Raw genomic sequence first — 22,688 nt, 5'->3', positions numbered from 1 at the left:
GGGGCTGAAGGATTTACAGGCAGCTCAGATTCTGGTGAAAGGTGAGCTTGCAAGCTCACCCTGCCGTGGGGGGTTAGACCATCAGCCACCTCTAGGCTGTCACCCAGCAAATGCTCTTTTCTTCCAGGTGACTCCACCTAACAGGAAAGTTTCCAGGCAATCCCCATGTGTATGACTGCGTAATGTGGACAGTGAATTTACAGATAACATGAAGACACTGGGGAGCCCAGCATCCCCAAGGCAGATAGCAAAGGGGACAGCTTGCAGTACCCTTTGGCCCACAGGGACTGTTCACAATGAAATGGACAGGTGTAGATCTTCTTTCTTGAGATGTGACAGAATTCAAGCAGGGCATCTAGAATGTTCTAACAGGTATCAGCAGAGAAACCAGGCATGACTCTGTATCTGGCTCAGGTGGAGGACAGGTCCATGCTGTGGGCATTGGGGGAGCGTGCAGAAAAGGTCGCCCCTTAAATACAGAGATACACACGCAGAGACTCCCAACCTCAGCCACCAGACTCTCAGCATTGCCTTAGTAGCCATGTGCACAGGGCCACACTTCTCAGGGGTGATCACAGATGACCTTATCTTCTGCACCCCTCCAGCTGGAGTCTCTCTAGATAGCGTTTATCATCAGCAGAAGTTTCCTGGCAATCCTTAGGGGATATCCTTGTTAGTATTTGCTAGGGCACCGCAAGCCCCAGCTCACCTACCCACCCAGTGGAATTCTGGGGACATATCTCGGGCTGGGAGGAGTTCCTGTTTCCCTTGGGGCTTCCTGAGGAACCAGGGTTGCTGAGGCCAAGCGAGGCAGTGTTGATGCAAACTACAGGCCTTGTGCCAGAGGGAGTAAGAGTCCGAGTGACCACGGCCCAGGAACAGGAATTCAAGAGGCCTGAATACATGTTCTGTCATGGAAGTGATCACACTAAGATTTCATGGTCATGGAGTTGTTCAATCTGTAGTCATCTCTTCCCAGAATGTCCTTCTTGTCCCAGCTCTGTGCTTCAGGGTTTCTTCACACTGTCCTGTGACAGATCTTTAGCAGCTGAGAAGATCTGAAACTAACCCTCAGGGAAGGACTACTTCCTAAATCCTAGAGAGTATTTGAAGACTGCAAAGGCATGTGAGGACCAGACATCCTGCCTGACCTCTGCACTAAATGGAGGGAGGATCCTTGCTGATAAGACTCTTCATCAAGATCTCTCTAGTGGATAGGCCTGGAGGCTGTATCTGAACCACAGAGTGCAGAGGCCAGAGGTTATCCAGAGTGAGAAGCACCTTCCCTCCATGCAACCGACCTCTTTCCCCGAGTCAATGGGATGTACTTATCTCCCAGAAGCATCCCACAACCCCAGGGCAAGAAAAAGCAAAACAAAAACAAAACTCCTTTCATTCCACCAGGAGAGGTTTAAACAGCAGGAGGCAGGCTGAGCAGGGGAGCTGGTCAATGTCCGTGTTTCTTCTCACTGTCTCCTGCCAGTGAGAAGTAAAATACGGGACACCAGACCCCCAATAATTTCAAAGTCTTGGCAAGGGGCTGGGCAAGTTGGCATATGCCTGTAATACCAACATTCGGGAGGCAGAGATAGATAGGTGGATCCTTGACTTCTACAGCCCAGTCTAGGTCTACAGAGCAAGTTACAGGACAGCCAGGACTACACAGAGAAACCTGGTCTTGAAAATAAAATAGTAAAATTTGAAAAGTCTTAGCAGGAGGCTTGGAGAGGTGGCGCATACCTTTGGTCCCAAGTTTTGGGAGGTAGAGGTAGAGGTAGAGGTAGAGGTAGAGGTAGAGGTAGAGGTAGAGGTAGAGGTGGATCGCTGAGTTCAAGGAGAGCACGATCTACAGAGTCCCAGGACAGCCATTACAACATAGAGAAACCCTGCCTTGGAAAAACAAACAAACAAACAAACAAACAAACAAACACCTTAACACAGACTGTTCCCTGACCCATGTATTCTTGGGAGGTTTATCTGAGAAGAATTAGAAAGTGGAACGAGGCTTTGGACAAAACTCGGTGGAAGAGTGTTTGTATGCTATGGGCAAGGCCCTGGGTTTAAGCCCCAACCCCGAGAAAAAAACAAAACAAAAATGCAGACCCACATAAACATCCACTGACAGATATGAGTCAAGTCCATTGGCCCAGTTATCAGGTATGAGCATGTGCTAACACAGGCGGGGTTTATTCAAACAGAATGGCACAGGGAATGTTCGCGTTGGACTGGCAACAGATTATTCCTGCCTCCTCCATGCAGACAGGCTCTATACATATCGAGGGCGCTGGTATGGGACATTTCCTACTTTTTTTTTTTTTTATGGTTTGTATTGTTTACAGAGAACTGTATCTTTTTATAGCCAGAAAGTTGTTTTTGGAGTGAACTACTCATCCCTACACTGTGCCTGTGTTGGGGGCCAGCCTTGCATTCGGAGTCTGTTTCATAGGGTGCTGGTACTCGGCTGGAGCTGGGGGCTGTGAAAGCTCAGCTGAGAATGAGCTTTTTTCTGGTTCCTAGCCTTTTTTCTTTTTTTTTTTACAAAAGTGCCACTATTTTGAGATAGGAAAGTGTTCCTGGGGGGTGGGGGGTCAGTCTGGGCCAGCACACTCTCCAGGACCTCAGAAATTAACTTAAGGATTGGCTGAAGGCTCAAGACCCTGTCTTATGGAAGGCTTCAGGGCTGAGTCTGGGGTGGGGGCAGGGTTCCTTTGTCTGAAATTGATGTGTGCAGTGATTTAGGGTAGAGGGGTGCTGCCCATGCGTGTTTTCCCAACGGAAACAAGTTATAGGTTCAGGCGTTCCCTGACTGTACCAGATGACCTGCACACCCTGCGAGGCAGTTCACCTCAGGAGAAGGAGGTAAGCTGACTTCCTGGCCTGTGACCACAAGCACTGCCCCCAGGTTCCAGGCTTACCTTCAAATTCTTAGTCATTTTTGAACGAGGACCCATATCCTGTTTTGTTTTGCTTTCTCCTACCAAATGAAAGAACCCTAGAACTGAGTGGTTCCTTATGTCCAGAAAAAGACCCCACAGATGTTGGTGAATTCCTGGGGTCAGAGCCAAAGAACATCGGAAGGTTCTCCTTGACCAGAGGTTACAGTCAGGAGCAGCCCCACCGTCCAGCTCATCAGGAGAGAGGTCAGGTGGGCAGAACCAGGGTCTAAGTCCCACCTGTGGGATACCAGAGCCCCACAGCCTCTGGCCAAACCCCAGGTTCTCCAGCAGCTCTGAACAGTGACACCCGCCCAGGAGGATGGCTCTATCCACTCCTAATTATAACTTCCAGTGCTGGCCCAGCTAGCCGCCAGCTATTTTTAGCATTCTCTAACCCAGCCCCCTTGTGACTCAGCAAGGTCCGGCTGCGATGAGAAAGTTGCTGCTGCCAGGGATGCTCCAGGGAGAAGAGCTGGGCAGCAAGGACCCTGAAGGTGGCGGGTGGGTCATAGAGCCTTCCCCCTCCTTGGACATGGGGCCTACGGAGCCTGAGACAGCCTAAGCTGCTCCGCCCTTCCCCCATCTATCACTCCCGCACTTCTGGCTCAGAGCCGGCTCCTCCCCCACAGGCGAGCATGGAAAATCTGATGTCAGAATTCCAGCTTCAGCAAGGAATGTGGCCTGACCTTCACCTCCCAGGGAGCCATCTTGCCTGAGGCTCAAGGGGGTGGGCATGTCCGCACCAGGCATCTCTGGGCACCCTGAGGCCCACTCCGCTTAAAGAGGAGGACCCATCGTCCCCACTCCATCCTGCCCTGCAGCTGCAGCCCTGGCCTATTACCGGTTTCTGCATCTGGCCCTATTGCTGAGCACCCAAAGGTGCCAGGCAGCATGTCACTGAGCTGGCCCCACCCCAACGACTCAGTTAGTTACAGTGGCCCAGAAAAACAGCTTCTGAAGCTGGTCACAGGGTGAGTGTGGAACAGGCTCCCTGAACCTGAGGCAGTGCAGAAACCCCATCTGTGCAGTCCTGGAAAGGGCCTCCAGGATGGGAAAGGGTAGGTAGCAGACCGGAAGAGAGCTGGGGGTAGGGTGAGCATCTGTAAAGGGCTATCTATATACTACATGCATGCTTGTGTGTACAGTTTGTGTTTACGCTCAGCCCCTCAGAGCCAGACGCAGAGTTGAGTAGGGAATACCACCCAAGTTGTGGGCACTGAGACCCTCCTACAGAATGGGAGGGCTTTGTAATGGGCGGAGATGGAGCTGTCCAGGAGCAGGGGCTGGAGTGGGGATGGGCAGGCCTGCCTGAGGCCTTCCAAGTCCCAGTCCTTACAAGTTCTTAGAATCCCTGGCTAGCTCTGCGCCTCCCTGGCAGCCCTATGTAGGTTTTGAGTGCCGGAGACTGACATAGGCTAAGGTGGAGACTGGTTGACCTCCCTGACTCTGCGGGGGGACTGGCACCCCCAGCCACTTCCCGCCTTTCTGCCTTTCCTAGGAAGCGTGTGCGACTAAGTCTTCACTGCACTTCCGCCCTTGGAAGAGGAGGTTACAAAGAACCAGCTTGCTGGCGTTCACACTGGAGTCACTCGGCATCGGCGCTTCATCTCTGGGCTTCAGCATCATGGTGCTTTCATATTTAGGGGAGAAAAATTATTCCCAAGCCAGTTCTACGCTGTTAATCCTGCACTTGTTTGCTATCTCCTAAATCTGTCTTTAATGAAGCAAGGAAAATAGGGAGATTTATAAAAAGCCGCTTTGGAGAATGAAGCGGTTTTTCATTAACTTCAAAATCACTTAGCAAGCGATTTCCATTTGAAACACCTGGCTAGCCCTTGTCTCTGCTGCAGGCTTCCCCTTGAATCTTCCCACTCAGGTGCCCCCAAAGACAGACTAACACAGATTTGGCTACACCTGTTAAAACTGGGGCTTGCCATCTTTTGTTAAAATCTGGCAGGAGTTTGGACCAACAAGGAGACTTTACAGATACCGGTGGCAAATGTGGCTGGAGGCCCCTAAGCTCCTGGCAGTCTGAAGTCTGGCGGCTGCTTTGAGGGCAGCTGGGAGGAGCCCCCCAACATCCACATTTCAACAGATGTAGCAGGTAGGAAGCAACCTAATGTGTTAGTGGGCCTAAGCGCCCTCAGGAAGGCGCTGTAATCCAGGAGAGAGGAGCCGCCAGAAGATGCATGCACAGGTTGACGTGGTCTCTCATGAGGAAGGGCTACAACAAAGGCATTCAGTGGACACAGAAGCTGTGCTGGACATAGTCAGATGCCCAGGAATGGGCTTCCCCAGGGCAGCCATACAGCCCTGGTTCTGAGACCCCTAAGTGGGCTCCGAATGGGCCCCAGAGGAGGAGGCTATTTAAAATGTGCCACTCAAACCTGCACAATTGGGGCTGAAAGTAATTCCCTACTCCTCACAGGTATACACACACACATACACATACCACATATATGCACCCCACATTTAAGTACGCATTTAGACTTATGGCACACACATGTGCATGCAGCACACACACAGTACACACATGTATACAAACTATCCATATATATGCACACATAGCACACATATGTCTGATACATATATACTATATAGAAGCATACATGTGCACACATCCCACAGGCCATGTGTCCCACATCCCTCACCACCACAGAGTTCATAAAGCACTCTTCATCAAAGACAGAAAATGCCTCCTCTCTGCCGGCTGCATTCGAGGGGGACTTCTTCACAGGGAAGTGTCCCTGAAGACGATCCTGATATCTGTGCTGAATTCAAGCAGGGGACACAGAGAGGGAAACAGGCAAGGTGAAATGGGAAGAAAGGTGGGGAGTAAACCATGAGAGAAATAACTACGGCAATACTGCATACTGAGACAAAAATCAGCAACTCACTGTGGGAGATGCATTGGTTCTGTCAGCTTCTGATAGATGGAGATACATTTTTTTTTTCAAGTAACAAGTTGTTTTTTTAAACATGGTACATGTCATATCAAGAACAAAGACAACAAATGCAGATTTACTTTGTAAACATGTAGTAAAGTTTATTTTAAAATGTCCAGATTCTAGGCCTCATGAGAACTCTACAATGCCCCTCCCCACAGAATTATGATTTTGTTGAGACCCTTTTTGTTCTGCAATAAATTGCTAGAAGTGAATAACAGTATGGCAGCCATCCTTTCTTTAAAAAAAAAAAAAAATCCATAAATACCTTCATTACGTTAGCTACGAATGACGGTTTATTTGCCGTTCCGAGCTTTGATTTCCCTTCGATAGAACTCCAGTGCCTTGCCTTCTAGCACATCTGCTCGGCCACACTGGCCTGGTCTTGAGGCCCAGGGCAGTGCATTGCGGGAGCCGTGCCACGGCCGGTACAGTGTGCTGTCGACAGGCACAGCACAGTTCTTCACCAGGGTCTGTGCAGACAAGCTTGTTATTGGATGCACAGTACACAGCATCAATGACCCCGCCCCCGCCCCCGAGTACAACATTAAAGCCCAAGGAAAAGTTCCCACATCCATTCTCAGGGCACGGTACCGCGCGGTTGCGATGAGGGCCAATCAGCGTTTGCGGCGGCCATCCCAGCTCATACTTCCGCATCTTGTGATACGGCTTTCTCTTACCCCCGGTCTTGCGGCACTTGTGCCAGTTGTCCGGAGAGACGCCCATCAGTCAGCTCTGGCTGGAAAGATACCAGCCTTCCTTACACACTTGGCTGGTACCAGGGCTGCAGACATAAGCAACCCCTTCTTCCTGGTGACAACCTAGGATAGTATCACCAGAAACAGTGGCAGCCCAGTGGCAGCTTTATTCTCTTCTCAGTGCTGTTCTGGGCTGTTCACATGGCTCACACAGATATTCCTCAACCACCAAGAACTGAAAATAAATTCTCAAAAGCCACAGTTGAGGGCTGGAGAGATGGCTTAGTGGTTAAGGGCATTTTCTGCTCCCAGAGAACCAGAGTTTGGTTCCCAGCACTCACATCAGGCACACTGCCTGTTACTCCATCTCTCTCTCTCTCTCTCTCTCTCTCTCTCTCTCTTTCTCTCTCTCACACAGACACTGAATGAATAAATAAAAAATTAAAAGCCACAGGCATTCAAGATGTAATGAAAATTAAAATCCTATTTGGTAGTATTCTGGGACATAGGAAAAACTATTACTAGAAGCTGTAGTGGAAGTTTGGTTTCTTTAAAACCCAGTTATGGCCAGGCAGTGGTGGCAAATGCTTTTAATCCCTGCATTCAGAAGACAGAGGCAGCCGGAGCTCTGTGGGTTTGAAGCCACCCTGGTTTACAGTGCAAGTTCCAGGACGGCCGTGGCTACACAGAGAAACCCTGTTTCAAAAAACCAAAAATAAAAATAAAAAAAACAAAACCCAGTTACGTTATGCTTTTGCTTTAATCCCAAATGTGGGATATGGGGCTGCTTTTAGTTTGTCCACAGTTGGTAACAACCTCGTTCAGCTCAGAGAGGGCTATGGTCTTTGCCAGCTGCAGTTAATTGAATTCTGAGGACTCCGAGAGATTATAAACATCAGAGCCCAAAGAAAGAATTGTAGGCTTAGATTTTTCAAACACCTACTTTATTTAAGGTTCTTAAACACCTTTACCTCCCTTCCAAACCCCAAACCTCAGGTAGGAAAGGAGGCTGTAGACCTCTTTTATCTACTTATTGCTGATAAGGGTAGATGGGTTCTTTGGAAATTACCAAACTCAGTCGTCAGGATACCAGCAATCTAGTTCAACAGCAAAGCAGTAACAGCAACACAAATCAGCAGCAGTAGAACAGTTCAGCAGAAGCAGCTAGACTCCATCCAAATGGCACGAGTCTGCTGAAGTGGCAAGACTCTGCCAAAGCAGCTTGAGAAGTTCTCTGTAGTGTTTCCCTCTGAAGTTCAGTGAAAGATGTGAACCGTTCCAAAGAGTAGAAATGCAAAAGCATAAAGATGCAGAAAATGTCTTGCTGTCTGTGGGCTTGTATTTATCCCTTCCCAAAGTCCACAAATGCGGTTTTTCAGCTGGCAAAAACTATACCCCTCGCACAGGGTAGTTATCAGCTGACCAGCATCACCCACCTTTTCATGGGGGCTGTTTTCCGAGGAGGCATCACCCACCCCACATCTCACACTTGGGGTCCAAACAGAAAACATAGACACGTGACACAGTGGAGTTATCATAGAAACTTCCACTTCAGAGAACGGATGCATCCAGGGATGCTCTGAGAAGGAAAAGGGCTGCTACTGCTGCTCTCCCATCCCCGCTGCTCCTGGTTGTTGTTGTAGTTTGATGAAAAGAAGTTGTAGATATCCTGACCACAAAGATTGGAATTGCACCAAGAAATTAAGTCTATGGAGGTCTATGCCCCCTGTTGAAAGGGAGGTAGAGACATAAGAAACCAAAATCAAATAGTTTAAAAAGGGTGCAACAAGAAGCAACTGATAATTAGTGAAGGATTCAAATACAGTAGATAAAAACATAGCACCAAACCTCACAAGGAAAGAACCTATCATTTTAAAAGTGAAAATTAAAAACAATAGTCAAAATTGAACATATATGCAACTACTGGTCTTTTTAAAAACAAAAAAAAGATTAATTTTTTTATTATTTACTTATTTGTTGTGTGCTAAGTGTATGTATAGTGTCTGAGGAGGTCAGAAAAGTATGTTGAGACCCTGAAACTGGAGTTACACTTTGTGAGCCTGGGAATCAAACCCAGGTCCTCTAGAAGAATATCTGGTATTAACCACTGAACCTCGCTCCAGCTCCGAACTACTGGCCTTTATGAGAGAAAATTATAATCATAACACACAGGCAGCTAAAACACAAAATCACAAATAATTTTATAAAAACATAAATCAACAAGATGGTAACAAGGCTGAGGCAGGAAGACCAGAAGTTCAAGGCTTGCTTGTGCTACGGAGTGAATTAAAGCCAGCCTTGGCAAGTTAGGGAGATCTGCTACAAAATAAAAGGTAGAAAAAAGAGGGTGCTAGCGGTGTAGCTCAGTCATAGAGCCCCTGCCTAGGCCCTCCCTGAGTTCTGTCCTCAGTCACACACACACACACACACACACACACACACACACTTAATTTTTGAAAAAGCTGAAGAATAAGGAAAAACTAAGCAATCAATCATAGATGTTTGGAGATGTCTAAGAATAACCGCTGAATCAGGGCCTCTTGGGTAAATCTTTCAAAGAGTTACAACAACTATCAAGCAATAGAAACTTTACTGATAAGAAAAAGACTAGATATTGCCTAATGCATTTTATGAGGTAGAATAACCTCGGCCAGAAAATCAAAACTGATTCAAAAAAGAAAATTACGGACTGTTCGCATGCAAAGGTAGACTATTAATCAATTGAATCCAAGAAGGGAAAACCATGGCCTGGGATGTTAGAAGCTCAGGAGTACATAAACAGTTAAATTCCAAGCAGTTTACAAACCAAACATCAAAGAAGAAAAAGCTCATCTCAACAAATGTCAAGGAGGGGTTTGATGAAATTCTAATTTATACAAAGTACTCTTTTCTAAAGACTTTTAATAGGGAGGGTATGGTGGCACCCAGCTTTAATGCCAGTATTGAGAAGCAGAGGCAGGCAGTTCTCTGTGACTTCCAGGACAGCCTGCATAGTAAATTCCATGTTAGTCAAGGCTACATAGTAAAGCCTTCTCTTAAAAAATAAAAAAAAGGGTTTATTTCATGGTGTGTGTGTGTGTGTGTGTGTGTGTAAGAGCAGGCATGTGTGCTACAAAACGCATGTGGAGGCCAGAAGAGTCTGTTCTTTCCTTCTACTGTGAGCCCCAGGGGTGAAACTCAGGACCTCTGGCTTTCACAGCAAGGACTTTCATTCCCTGAGTGGCCTCACCAGTCCTACACATAGCATTGGAGGTAAGGTCTGTGCGTGTTTGGTACAGACATAAATTTTAAACTATATCCCATCTGCGGTTGATTGAATCTACTGAGGCAAAACTTGAAGGCAGGGAGGGATGGGTGCAGAGATGCAGTTGACTTCCATGCATCCCTCGGCCCTATAAAATGCATTGTTTTGCTGTTCTTGATAACCCGGAGTCCACTTAGCGCTGTATGTGTTCTTGGGTGCGGGGCTACCCGCTGAAGCGTGGATGGCTTATTAGCAGCCGGCTCTCCAAAGGAGAGTGACTCACCTCAGATACCACAGTTCCTCTGCCAGGGGTGGGACCTCGGACAGGGGAACCCTCCCCTATTCATATTAGAATTTTGACTGGGACGTGACATTGGGACAGAGACAGGATGGGAGTGGGAGGGAGACAATGATGGGCGAATAGGATGAAAACGTGCTGTACAAATACTCGAAGCTTTTGAATAATTACTCATTTGATCCTTGGGATTTGCAAGATAGAACTGATCCTTCCGGCCTACGAGGCACACACTATTGCTGAGCTTCGCCCCAGCCCACCTTAAGATTTTCTGCAGACTGTGATTTTCCAGATGATTGTGACCTTCACAAGAAAGTCTGTTTGGTCTCCTCTTATCTCAGCTTCCTCTCTTATCTCAGTGTCTTTTCCGTGCCTTGTTGTGCTAGGACTCCTGTAATGCAGGGGGATGGGGGGAGGGGGAAGAAGAGTGCTTTTTCCTGCCTTGTTCCTAAAGTTAGAGAAAGCATTCCAACTGGCTGCTGAGAGGGACGGGAGCTATTACTTTCTGCCCAGGCCGTCTGTCCCGTGAAGGAGGTTTCTTTTGCTGAGGGTTTCATGCATGTATGTTGCATTTTGTCAGGGTGACCACAGATACCTCTAGTCTGGTGCTATGGTCGATCACATTGGGGTGTGTGTGTAGATGTTCATGTGTGTACAGGTGCAAATGTGTCTGGAGGTACATACATGTATGTATGTATGTATGGGTGCATGTGTATGTACAGGTTTATGTGTGTGTGTGCAGGTACATATGTGTATGTGTGTATGCGTGCATGCGTGCATGTGTGAAAGCCAAAAGACAACCTCAACTATAGTTCCTCAGGTGCCATCTACTTTTTTTTTTTAATAATTTATTTAACTTTTATTTTATGTGCATTAGTGTGAAGGTGTCAGATCCTTTAGAATGGGCATTATAGACAGTTGTGAGCTGCCATGTGGGTGCTGGGAATTGAACCCTGGTCCTTTGGAAGAGCAGACAGTGCTCTTAACCACTGATCCATCTCTCCAGCCCCCCCCCTTTTTTTTTTTAAGGTAGAATCTCTCACTGCCCTGGAACGCACTGATTTGGCTATGCTGCCTGGTCCCCAGGCATCTGCCCCATCCCCAGTACAAGGATGACAGGTGCATGCACCACACACATCTTTTTTTTTTAACATGGATTTTAGGAAATCAAGCATCATCTTATCCTTGTACTGCAATACTGAATAAACCATCTCTCCAGTCCCCACATTGATTTTTAAACAAGGACTCAACCTTGTGCCCTCAAGATAAATTGTGTTTGCTTGTGAGTCAGTATCATTCCTCTATAAGCCTGAGTCCAACTTACCTATACTCAGCCAAACATTTTCCATGTCTATAAAATGCCATGGTCTATGGTTTGTTTGTTTGTTTGTTTTAGGTTGGAGGGGGTCAGTATTTAGTTTAGGTCTGTTTTATTCTGTTTGTTTGTTGTATATTTGTCTTTGTTCACAGTCTGCCGTGGACTGCAGTAAAACCTTGCTGGGACCATCCGAGATCGTTCTGGAGATGGGGCAGCTGAGTGTGAAAGCAGAAGGAGCTGAAACAGGGGCCAGTCTGGTGAGCTGGGATGTGGGAAGGCTGGGGTCACCAGGCCTGGGCTGGGCCTGGCAGCCATCACCGTCTCTTTCCTTTGAAGACCAAGTCTAGCTGACACTCCCTGCTTCCTACAAGACCTGCAAGGACTCCTGAGCGCAGCTTGTCAGCCACAGGGCTCCAGGCAGATTCGTTGGGCTTCTCTAGGCTTGAAGCCCCTAATTTCCCTGGAGACTTTCTCAGATTCACAAGCAGTTTCTCCTACAGAGCAAAGACCAAACCGCACAGAGGAGCTGTAGCTTCCTCCCAGCCTGCTCCTTCTTCTATGCTGCTGTGGTCTGAGTGGTCACTGCGAGAAGGGCCATGAAGAGGTGTTAGTGTTACTATTGCTGTGACGAAACACTAAGACCCAGAGCAAGTTGTGAAGGAAAGGGTTAGTTGGGCTTACATTTCCACATTGTAATCCATCACTGAAGGAAGTCAGGAGAGAGTCAAGCAAGGCTGAAACCTGGAGGCAGGAGCTAATGCAGAGGCTATAGAGGGTTACAGCTCTCTGGCTTACTCCACATGGCTTGTTCAGCCTGCTTTCTGAAAGAACCTAGGAACACAGAGCCCAGGGATGGCACTGCCCACAATGGCTGGACCCTCCCCCATCAATCACTAAATAAGAAAATGCCTTACAGCCTAATCTTATGAAGGTATCTTCCTAGTTGAGGTTCCCTCCTTTCCAGTGACTCTAGCTTGTGTCAAATTGACATAAGAGTAGCCAGCACGGGGTCCTAGAAGAGAGCAGCTTTCTGGCTATTTTGGCCAGACCTGAAATTTTATCAGGACCAGCAGACATTGAACCACTGCTGGGCTGGGGGTTGGGGGATAAGTCCATGTGCTGCAGTAAAGACATCTTTAGTCTGTTCTGTGATGACTGTCACCTCTGCAGCTGCAAAAGCCAGGCTGGAGACCAGCAGGTAGAACAATGGTATTCTGGTTCTGACATGGCACTAAAGATGGGGATCCTGGAGTAGGTGGTAGGAGGAACGAAATAGCTGGCAGTGGACTGTTCAAATCAGAGGGAAGGGCACTGTTCAAGGACAGGGAGGGACCTAAAGACATGGAGGGACCTAGGGTGGGGTTCTGAGGCAGAGGAGAGCTGGGCAGAAAACAGAGATGGGGGCAGGAACAGGGAGACAGAATTGCTACAGTGACAGCCCACACAAGAGGGTGTGCCTCAATGGCTGGGTGCAAGGTCCAGGAACAGGTGTTCAGGCACCTGGCTTGCTGGGGGCAGAGAGTAGGGTGTGGTGGTGCCCTGACAAGAAAGAGGCTTCTCTGAGAATAAACAGTCCCTGTGAGAAACCTCAGCCTTGGTATCATTCATCCCAGGAAAAGCAGGAACATTTTCCATGCCCCACTTGCCTGTCAAGGAGTCTCTAGCATTTAACAGGCTCCCTGCTCTCTGCTCCTAAGGCCAAAGAGAAACCCGCTGGGGGCCTGGAGGGATGACTCAGTAGTTAGAACACTCGTTGTTCTTGCAGAGGACCCAGGTTCCATTCCCAGCACCCAGACAGTGGCTCACAACAATTCATAACTCCAGTTCCAAAGGATCTGATGCCTTCTCAGGCACAAGGCGTGAACTTGGTGCACACTGTGATGGTCATCCTTGGTTATGAACGTGACTATATCTGGAATTAATTAAGATCTAAGATATTGGATCCCACCTGTGAGGGATTTTTTGCTTAACATGAAGTAGAAGGATTCATTTCTAGTCCGGATCTTTGAGGTAGGAAGGCACACCTTTAATCCAGATCATTTGAGCTAGGAAGAGATACGAATTTAATCTAGATCTTGAGTTGGGAAGACACACCTTTAATTCAGATCATTTGGTCTGGGAAAACCCACCTCTAACCTGGGCCATACCTTCTGCTGGACGTATAGGGACAGAGAAGAAGGAAGATTTTGTTCTTCATTTACTTGCTCTCACTATGCTAGCAAGTCCATTCCTTCACTAGCACTAGAGCCCATTTTTTTGGGATTCTAGCACCTACTGAGGACCAACTAAGACATCCAGCCTCTTGGTCTGAGCAACTACTGGATTCCTGGACTTCCCCTTCATAGCCAGCCATTGTTGTATTAGCTGGACCATAGCCTATATAAGTCATTCTAATAAATTCCCTTTCTATACGAATAGAGGTTTAGTCTATAAGCTCTGTTACTCTAAAGAACCCTGACTAATGCAGACATATATGTGAGCAGAACACCCACACACATAAAAGACATTTTTTAAAAAGAAGAATGAAAAGCCAGCTGGTAATCCCTCCCAATACAATGCTCTTCATTCCTGACTGTAGCTTTGGCTTCGTCCTAAATGGAAGCCCAACCCTCAGCCTCTCCCAGCTGTTCCAGAGAATGAGCAACAGGGAGTCAAAAGGCATCAAGCTCCAGCTGCCAGGACCTATGGCCACACGGCAGCTCCAGAGGCTGAAGGGTCTCATTTATATGCTGAAGTCTCCAGTGCAGGATAAAGTCATCTTTCAGATCCTACCGACCACCCAGGTTGCCTCCCTCTCTCCTCCTGCAACAACACCCAGGCCTCTTTTGTATACCCAGAATCTGGAACTCAGGACCCACCCTCAGGACCTTCACCTCTACCATACCCTTGGCTGTGTGGCCACCTTCTTGCCATTCATTGCCCCTTAGGGAGGCTTTGTCCGATTGCCCCACAGCCTTTGCACTTCCCAGAGTTACTCAGTTTTGTTGCCTCTGATGCAGCTCACTCGGTGGCATGGATTTCTTTACTCTTGGGCTCACTTGTTTGCTTTGGCCTCTTTAGAGTGTGGGTCTCCCAGAGCGTGGAGCTGGAGCTGGAGAGTGGCTGGTTTAGGGGTGGGAACTGTAGAGAAAGGGTTGGAGATTCTCTCTTGCACTGTGTGTCCTAGGCTTGCCTGCCTTTAGAGGTGAAGCAGGTAGAGGCCTGAGACCTTTAGTGGACTCAGGAAGAATTGGCTCGATGTGATTGGAGCCATTTGCTGGTAGAGGACTCTGCTTGCCCTGCAGACGCAGAAGCAGCTGTGTGTGCCCATCCAGGGGCTCCCTCACCCCAAGGCCCAACTATGTTCCTCAGGGGGAGGGGCCGCAGCTGCTTAGCATGACCTCTTGTCCCCTACGAGAAGTAGCCACTAAATTTCGTTTTGTCATGTAACCATACCTACTTTTCACCAAGAGCATTCTAGGAGGTGCAGGGTCTGCTTCATACAAGTTTTCTGCTGTCTGTGTGTGCTTCATCTTATTTCTCAGAGGAACAAGCAAGCTTTTCCTACTTTTGAGGATGTGTTTGTCTTATGGGAAGCACATCCTTGACAATGACTTTTTTTTCTCACTCCATCCAGACTGTAACACTGTTCAGTTGTACACTGCCCTCGTGTGTGTGTGTGTGTGTGTGTGTGTGTGTGTGTGCTTGTGTGCGTGGTGGGGGGCAGCCACAGGGCGTAACTGTGCACACCCGCCGACCTGGGATATTTCCAGTCTTCCCAAGTCTTAGGAAGACGTTCCCCCTAGTTTAATGCATAGACTGAAGCAGACCCAGAACTGGGCTGATGGGGACCAAAGCCTTGGCCAGGGCTGAAGACTGGACCACTCTCCTCTTGGACAAGGGTTAGACTAGATGTGGATAGAACTGGCTGTGCTGTGGGTGTGAGTTCCTGTACATACTGTAACTAGTTCCTAGTCTTTAGGCTGGGAGGCTGGCCGCTGAGAACCCAATGATGAAGATGCCTAAGCCACGGGCACTGTCAAATGACTGCAAGAAACCCTGAGAAATACACATTTCTCCCACAGAGGCCATCTCAGCTGTCATCCTTACAAGGCTGCCTCTGCTCAGAGCTGGGGTGGGTCCCAGGGCAGGCCTGGGTAGTTGTGCTAGTACTATTTTGTAGAGTGGGTCTTAGCTGTTCATCCTTTGGATATCTCTGAAGTAATGTTGACATCTGGGTCCCACCATGGAGGGACAGGGCAATAGATTGGATATGAGAACACTGAGACCTTCTCAAGGAATCCCCTATGTGGCTAAGACTGAACACCTGATGGCACCCAAGAGTTCACAGTGCGCTTTCACGAAGGCTTGAATGTTGATGCCTCACTGTGTTCCCATCCCACAGTCAGGAAACTGAAGCTCCATCATCTGTAAAACACACAGGCAGTGAAAACCCAGCTAGGACTTAGGCCCCAACCCTGGATCCAGGCATCACTGGCTCCACCTCATAGTAGCCCTGACTCATCTTCCTGCAGGCCTACCATGGTTCTTTGTTTCTGTGTGGAAATGATCATTGCTGTTTTATTTTATTTTTTTTTAAAGATTTATTTATTTTTTTTATGTATATGAGTGTTCTATCTGCATTTACATCTGCCAGAAGAAGGAATCAGTTCACATTATAGATGGTTGTGAGCCACCATGTGGTTGCTGGGAATTGAACTCATGACCATTGGAAGAGCAGACAGTGCTCTTAACCACTGAGCCATCTCTCCAGCCCCTCATTGCTGTTTTAAATAAAAAGAGCTGTAGTCACTTACATAAGATTGAGTACATTAGCCTTCCCTCATAGAGAATGGGAAGGCTCAATAGACCCGTAAGGCCCCTTGTGTCCTTAAGGATGTTTAGCCAGTTAAGTTTCTGGGAAAGAGAGACTTCATTTGTCACCATGCTCCTAAGTAACTTCAATAAGCGCACTGGTTCACAAACTGGACTGGGGTGGAAACATCTCTTCTATTAATGATTTCTCTTTCTTTCTGAGTATGATATCACCCAGGCATAGTCATGCAACATTTGGCACCGAAACAGGGACACAAACAGCACCGTGGATGAATAGTGTGGGGAAGATGATAGTGTGGGATTAGCCTTTTCTTCTTCATGTGTCACACAGCAACTCCCAAGAGAACGCTATGAGCGTTCCTCCCCTGCATGTCTGCCGGGACTCACCCTGAAAACCACGGTTAGAGTTTCACTGGAAGGTGTGAACTGTGAAGAAGTCATGTCCGGTGAGGTGAAATGGGAGCTTACAGAGTTACCCCATCCCTGTAGGGTAGTAAATACCAAACAGGTTAGTCAGCCTGTTATGACAAAATTACAGAAACCTTCTAGGAATTAGAAAAGGTGGTGCTTATTTTCCCAGGCTAAATCCCTTTCTATGGATGGGTGTGGCTGGTAACAAAAATACGAATGGGTCAGAGACTGGATTCTTGAGAGCTAAAAAAAAAAAGGACCCTATCCATGGTATTGCTTTTTTTAAACGTAACAATTTATATTTAGTGGGATCTTTCCCGACTGTGCCTTACCAATGCTTTCATTGCTCAATATTCCCCTAGGTGCTGAGTTCTGAGACCAATTTCCATTCACTTGACATAGACACTGGTTCGTTTAGAGTTCTTATCCAAGGTTCCTGTCACAGTCCCATTACTTGTCAAGGGATGATAGCCCAAGACTTTGTTTTGCTACCATGCTCACCTTCTGTTTAAAACAACAACAACAATGACAACAACAAAAAACCTTCTTCGTTGAGTAGATGATGTAATGCTAAGGTCTGAGTGTCTTGCAGAGTCAGAAAGCCATCTGGAAGACATACAAATAGACTTGAAGAGATGAAAATAGATGTGAGTTCATACAAGGTACAAGAGCCAGGCACAGCTGTGAAGTTTGGGGAAGTTTCAGGGTTGAGTGAGCCTTGTTGACACCTGACAAGGTAATCAATACAATTCTACAACAGACTAAAACAAAGCAAATACTAGGGCTCTCCCCTGTACCACCTGGTAACAGAGGAACAGAACCAGACAGGAATAAGTGGCTGGAGAAATACAAATGAACATAGATACTATGCGGCTGGATCAAGGAGAGGAATAGCCAGTGGGATGAATTAGAACAGTATGGTGGCAGCACCTCATAAGATTTGACCTGTGACAGTCTGTGTTGGCAACTGAACCCCTAATTAGAGGCTTGATTTTATGGATAGTCCTGTAAGAAAGGAGAACTATCTGATGGAGGGTCTGCCATAGGGAGGCAGCATAGGCTGGAAATAGCTATGACTGTCACATACCCATGAAATACTGTGATATTTTGAATGCTATCCGAACATGTGAGGCCTATCATGACAGATGGATGCTTTGATTGACTGGGCAAAGTGCATAAATCAACCGGCCCTGCTGTGATTGCCAGGTAGGGCTAACTGACAGTTCTGCCTGTCAATGATGGTTTCGAATAAGTCCTCATCCCAGTGGACACTGGAACGGGCCTCTTATAAGCATTCCCAGGCAAGCAAGTAACATGTAAGACTATCCTTAAGGGCCTCAGAAGTCAGTGTTTTGTATGGGTGTTCTTGGAGAATCGACAGTGACAGGGGCTGGCACTTCACAAACACTGATGTGCAGAGCTGGGCTTGGTATAAGCAAGTCCAATGGCTTACACCTACCTGACAACTTTGCAAGGTCTGCTCATTGAAAGGAAGAATGATTTGCTGAAATATCTGTTCCAGAGTTTTAGTGAAGGCACCTTGTGTCCGTGGGAAGAGACCCTCTCAGAAACTATAAGGTTACTGAGTAAAAAATTCAGTAGGCAGTAAAAAGTAGGTAAGCAGTGGCCTACCTCTTACGACTTATTGGCCACAGAGGCCTCTGAGACTCTGCATATAATACAGGCCATTGATGTTAGTTACATATCAGAATTGGATGGTAAATCCATATTACTAAGGATAGTGCATGCTTTGCTTGTAGAAACTATAGCTGGGGATGTCGTATGGCTTAAGGAGAAAGCTACTACTGTTGTTTTATTAAATTATATGATAATCCTATCAATTTGTCTTCATATTTGAGTTCATACCCATAGATTACTGCTGTTAGCCTTGGTCAGGTAAATTTCTTTTTTTTTTTTTCAGTGAGCAATGGTTATTGAGGAAACCCTGACATTGAAACTATTGAGAATAAATGGTTTTTTTGCCATGCCATGGCAGTCCAATTCTCACTTCTAAAGAGGATAAGGTAGTCATACATTTATATCATTCCCTCCGAGGCTCAGGGGACATTGTGGAGAAGGAGATAGAAAAGACCGTAAGAGCTGGGAGAAGGGGTAGAGTGTTGCACAGCTGTTTTCCCCAGGTTGAATGTGATTGTTTCCATTTTGAATCAGAACCACCGGGACCACTCACAAGACATTCACAGAAGTGAATTCAGTACTATCCTCCTGTGAAAGGAGGGGAAGACTCCCCACAGGCCATCCCCAAGGACATAGGCGCAGTTAACAATTTCTGGGGAAGGGAGACTCTTTGATGATGTAGCTGTAAGCAAGTTGTTCCTGCTTCTGCAAATAACCCTTTACCCTGACCCCCAGTTAACCCATTGGTTCACCTGATGGACTGTGATGGTATTACTTGTCTGGGCCTTTGTTGCTCTTTTCTCTGGAGTGGATAGAAAGAGATTCCCAAGAGAAAGGGCCATGCGATGTGGGAGGCGCTCTGCTCTCTGGAGGTTCCTGCTGAAGTGTCACCAATGTGTAGGCAGATGTGTGTGGGTGCATTTGCTCACTGACACACAGAGGAAAGTAGGTGACTCAACTGTGTGGTGAAACCGGAACTTTGGCCTATGGGATAGGTCTCCCTGGCCTGATTCCTCTGGCTGAGATAATGCAGTCTAGGCTGAGTTTGGAGGGTTGGCACTAAGAGGTCTGCTGCTCCACTCAGGAGCAGGGCTCTTTATCATAGCCCTTCCATTAGCCCATTTTGCAGAGAATATCCTTGAATGTCCCCAAGCCATTTAGAGCAGTCCTGGGCAGATTTCTATCTTCACAACGTCTCCACCACATCTCTGGGTTGGACCAGCTGGTGGCCCCATCCCTCTCCCAGAGAATCTCCCTTAGAGTCTGGACCTGTCTGACACCAGAATTTAATATGGCCTGTTCCGTTCTCTGGTCCTTCTGCTGGCTATGGCTGCAGACAAAGCCATAGACCAGAAAATCAGAACCCAGTCCTTCCTGCAAGGTGGAGGCCAAAGGCTAGAAAGAAAGGGTGGATGCCCTTCTTGTGCTCAGAGGGAAATCACCCTGTAGCTAAACATGAAGCAGTCCTGCAGCCAACACCACCTCACCCTACAAGCAAATAAGGACTACTACAGGTACCCACCCATCATTATCTAGAGAAAGGGAAGCCACGCCCACCTGGTGCATCTCAGAAAGGGCTACTTGCAGAGGCTTCAGGACATTGACTCTTAGGCAACTGTGTCTATTAAGTGCAGGTGTGAGGCCAAGCACTTCTGACAAAGAGCAAAGAGACCCCATGTGCAGAAGATGGTGCCCCACTTGAGACATGGGAAAAACTGAAAGCTTGGGTAAGACTTATAGATAGATGCACCTAGACCTCCCCAAAGCCAGAGCCACGTTCCTTTTCAGGGGCATAGAGCTGGTATGTATCCAAGTTGTTATGAGTGGAGAAGGTGTAGTGGGAATTTGCGGTTAGGAGGAATGGATGTTCCTCCCAAGTTTTGGCGTCTGTGGCTCTGGGAAGCACCTTCCTGCTCTCAAAAACAGAAAATGGGGACAGCAAGATAGCTCAGCTGGTAAGGGCCCCACCCCTGACAAGCTGAATATGATCCCTGGAACCTACACGGCGGAAGGAGAGAACCAACTCCCACAGGCTGTCCTCTGACCGCATGTGTATTGTCGGCGAACACGTGTATACACACAAACACACACAGTAAATAAATAAGTGGGATTTTCAAATGACTCCGCATTTCAACACAGTAAATTTCAAATGACTCAGTTCCATACAAACTATCTTCTCGGCAGTAATGTAATTAGTTTGAAGTAAACACAAGATTTTACAGATAATTCTAATGAAAATAAGCTTTATAAATCACCATTTATTCGGAAAATAAAACAGACAGCTCTAAACGGCACACACATTAAGGAATAACGCAAAATAAACATTAGAAACACTTACCAAATGTATTACAAATTGGGTGTTGTGGTTTACCCTTGCAATCTCAGCACTCTGAAGAGTAAAGCTGTATGGTTATCATAAATTTGAAACCATGGGACACCTAGTGAGTGAGACCTTGTCTCGACCAATAAGCAAACAACTAAATAAGGTAAAAGCAACCAGGCTGAAATTCAATTGCCACTATAATCTCAAGCATTGAGGTGAGACCTTTGACAGTCATAAAGGGCATTAGAGCAATGGCTCAGTTCTTAAGAGCACTTGCTATTTTTGTTGAGAACCTAGGTTTGTTTCATTTTTTTTATCACACACATGGTGGCTCACAGCCATCTTTAACTCCTGTTCCAGGGGATCTGACATCCTTTTCCAATTTCCTTGGACAACAGGCATGTGTTAGGTCTCTTTCAGTTTTGTTTTTTCAAGACAGGGTTTCTCTGTGTAGTCTTGACAGTCCTAGACTGGCTTTGTACACAAGCCTGGCCTCGAACTCACAGAGATCTGCCTGCTCCTACCTCATAGAGTGCTGGGACTACAAGTGTGTGCCACTGTGCCCAGCTGTGTTAGGTCTCAAAATGATAAAGAGCTGGGTAACCAAAATGGCTGGATAAATTTGAAAAGGGCAGCTGGGGGAAGGGCAGCCCAGCCTCTGGGCTGGAGAAGTTTAAGGTAGAAGGCAGGGTATACCAGCCATACCCTGTAATAGAGACTAAGGGATGCTGGGAGAACCTGGCAGCCAGGTCTTCTTTGATATGGTAAGTAGGTATCTCAATTAGCCATTTGTCCCTGTTTTGAGACCTAATGTCATGCATGTGGTACACATACATATATGTAGGCAAAACACTCATATATACCAAAAAAAAATCTTTAAAAAGTAATAATAATTATTATTATAAACCTCAGTGTTCAAGAATGAGGGCCCTGCTTTAAAGAGTAATTAATGAGGGACCAGGGTTGTTTTCCTTGGAGTGGGCTCCTGCTAGAAGGATAAGTCCAGCTTTTTTGTTTCTTGTCCCTCCACTATGTCAGGAGACACCTGGGATTCTTGCCAGATGCTAGCATCATTTTTCTGAATTTTTCAGGCTCAAGACTAAGCAATATTTTTTTCCTTTATACATTATCCAATCTTGGGTGAAGTGGATATTTCTGGTTTTTTCCAAAGACTCAGTTTTATCATGTGATGTTTTGCTGTGAGCTTTCTCACGTGAGGGGCGTGACTTTGACCAGCTGAGAACATCTGTGGGTGGACACTGAGAAGAGGAGATATATAGAGGCCTATGCACAGTGAGACATTGCTTTTTGGATCTACATCGCTGCGCTGATCTTCATGCTTTGACTCTTGACTTCACAGAAAGAAACATTCCAAAGAGCTTTTCGGGGCAATCCAACTGAGTCTTGTGGCTTTTGCTGACTTCATGTGGCTGTGCTGACTTTGGATTAGACTGCTGGTCTCCTGATGACTAAATTTGGTAATCCCCTAAAGACCCATCGATCCTAATCAGCAGGAAGTAGATAAAAAAGGTCTACAGCCCCTTTTCCTACTAATCTCCTACCTAAGGTAGAAGTGGGGGGAGTTGGAAGGGAGGTAAAGGTGTTTAAGAACCCTAAATAAAGTAGGTTTGGTGAAAAATCTAAGCCTACACTGGGGTGTTCTGTTATAATCTCACAGGCTAAAGTAGTGATACCTGGAAACTGTGGCCTTAAAAGAAGAATGAAAATTAATGAGCTAGATATCCAGCCTCAGTGAGAGGAAGATGAGGCTAAGGGCAATGGTGATAGGACAAAAGAAGGTAAAGGCATGAGCAAAAATTAGCCATCAAATAAGAGTCAACCTGAAGGACCTAGGACAATTGACCAGAAAGTATTGTCTACAGAATTCATAAGAGGAAAGCCAGTGGCTGTTAGGACGAAAATAAGGAAATTAGCAGATGTGAATAGATTTTGTTTATTTGGTTGGGTTGATTTTTTTTTTTTTTTTTTTTTTTTGAGACAGGGTTTCTCTTTGTAGCCCTGGCTGTTATGGAACTCACTCAGTAGACCAGGCTGGCCTCAAACT

General features: G+C 46.7%; 1 pseudogene; it reads right to left on the bottom strand.

The window, feature by feature from the left end:
* Nucleotides 1–6,177: 6,177 nt before the first annotated feature.
* LOC110549009 (small ribosomal subunit protein eS8-like) lies at nucleotides 6,178–6,607 on the bottom strand (annotated as a pseudogene).
* Nucleotides 6,608–22,688: the final 16,081 nt, after the last annotated feature.

Source organism: Meriones unguiculatus, chromosome 1 (genome assembly GCF_030254825.1).
Source record: "Meriones unguiculatus strain TT.TT164.6M chromosome 1, Bangor_MerUng_6.1, whole genome shotgun sequence".
In the NCBI taxonomy this organism is placed as follows: Eukaryota; Metazoa; Chordata; class Mammalia; order Rodentia; family Muridae; genus Meriones; species Meriones unguiculatus.
The sequence above is the reverse complement of the archived record's forward strand: the minus strand, read 5'-3'. Positions and strand labels throughout refer to the sequence as shown.